Genomic DNA, 2,145 nt, shown 5'->3' on the forward strand with positions numbered 1-2,145 from the left:
CTAATTATCTCCCTTATAATTGATAAAACGAAACTCATTCTCTGTTCGCCTGTGCCTGCTTCTCTCTTCCATGAACAACCTCTCCTTTCTATATCTCGCATCTACTACTCTATTCCTCACTCTCCTTCCCAGTTCCGCCTTCTTCGCCAAATATTCCCTCCCATGCCCCTTCCGTTATCCTCCCCTTCGCCCTCCCCCCACCGTCGGTCTGGCGCGCATGTCGTCCTCTCCCCGTGCCTCCTCTCGAAGCAATATCGCCCAGCGACCTTCTGCCGCCGCCCCGCCTAGGCAGTCGGAGGGCTCGCGGCCGGCCCCACGAGGTCCATTTGGCCCACTCGCGAGGTTCCCCACTCCCTTCTCCATCCCCCTTTCATTTCCATTCCCTTCCTTCTCCATCTCCCTCTCCTCCACTCTCCGCCATACTAATATCGCGCGCTTATGAACCCGTAAGTCCCGATAATACAAATAAAAGTATTACTCTTTTCGGTGCCAATGGCGTGTGATATTGCTCGACGGAGGCACCTCGGTCGTGGGGCGGAGGGGAGGCCGGTCCCGGAGTGCCATGACGCTTCTCAGAAAGGGGTGCGCGCTGCTCACTGCAAATTCATTTCAAGTATAATGGTAAGCAATCCAATAACAATCACACTAAGGTATAGGGGAATTCGGCAATAATGTAAATTGTGGACATTGCGTAATCTTGTATGCCATGACTTTAACATTTTTACATTCATTTATTCTTTTTCTTTAATCATCTTACCGATATCATTTTCAACCATTAGCAATGCAATAATTGTACAACCACTTGCCGTACCAAGCACAAGGCCAATCATCAATCTTCCTTTTTCACCGTCATTATCACGACCATAGCGACACTAACGACCTCTTGTTGAATGTAAATTGAAGTGGAGCTTCAAGTAAAGCGACGTGACTTCTCTTCTGCATTGTCCAGTATGCGCTCGGCATCGATTGGGTTGATGTCACTTCGTCCATTCTCAAGTAATGAGTGACCCTGCTTTCTGTGACCGCGTCCCGGCGGCACGGGATTCATCACGGGCCATTCCACTTGCTGCTTCTTTTTTTGAGAGAGGGCATCTCCCGAAGGGCTATCCTAATCATTTAACTCGGCCCCAATGAAATTACAAGTTCCCCTGTGCCCGCATACCCATGTGCGAGGCGACTCCCCTCTTCGCGCCCCTGCAGCCGCGGCGGGGGAGGCCGGGAGGACCAGGGCCTTCGGAGGGCAGGAAGGGCGGCGCGCCGCTCCCGCACGACGCACTCCCGGAGATTGGGAAAGAACAGCCAAGCCAAAATGCCGATATCCGATATTTTCCCGGGCAGGAATTCTGCACTATGAACTTTATCCGATAGCTCGTTCAGTTCAACAATGCGAACCAATCACGTTATGTGCTGCATCAATACGGCATTTCTTACAGAATACACAAACTGGGTCGCATTTTCAGCGCTTTGACAAAACAGCAAAACACTCCTGCCTCAGGCAAACATTTGCAACAAACAAGACTCATACATACGCTTCCAGTTTTCCGATTGTCTGTTGAGTCCCTAGCTTACCTGCAATAAAAGGAAGTATAAATCAATACGAGGCATTCAGAGCTCCGTTCTCTCTCTCTCTCTAAAAAAAAAAAAATAAATAAAATTATATATATATATATACATATATATATATATATATATATATATATATATATATATATATATATATATACGAATACCAACAACTATGATGAACATAAAATACTGAAATGAAAGGCACCATTCTAACCTCAACAATATTCTTACGAATGTTATTAGTAACAATGGTTGTAATTACAAATACAACAATAATCACTGTCACAATCATGATAATGATGTTAGTGAAGATGATAAATGTCAATAGTAATTGGTAACGAAGATAATAATTATTATAATACAGTATATAATAATAATAATAATATATAATACATATTATTATAATACAGTATATTTATGTATACTGTACATGTGTACGTATCTATATGTGTATATACGGTATATATTGCCATATGTAAGGGAGACAGGAAGGGAAAAGGGGAGAGAGAGAGAGAGAGAGAGAGAGAGAGAGAGAGAGAGAGAGAGAGAGAGAGAGAGAGAGAGAGAGAGAGAGGGGGG

General features: G+C 44.6%; 1 protein-coding gene across 1 annotated transcript in view; it reads right to left on the reverse strand.

Moving 5' to 3' along the window:
* The window catches only part of LOC119578686, a gene marked incomplete in the record, with an annotated part of 96,196 nt that extends 94,651 nt beyond the window's left edge, over window positions 1–1,545 (reverse strand). The window contains 1 exon segment of the mRNA XM_037926263.1: window positions 1,530–1,545.
* Between the last annotated feature and the right edge of the window lie 600 nt (window positions 1,546–2,145).

Source organism: Penaeus monodon, chromosome 2 (assembly GCF_015228065.2).
Source record: "Penaeus monodon isolate SGIC_2016 chromosome 2, NSTDA_Pmon_1, whole genome shotgun sequence".
In the NCBI taxonomy this organism is placed as follows: domain Eukaryota; kingdom Metazoa; phylum Arthropoda; class Malacostraca; order Decapoda; family Penaeidae; genus Penaeus; species Penaeus monodon.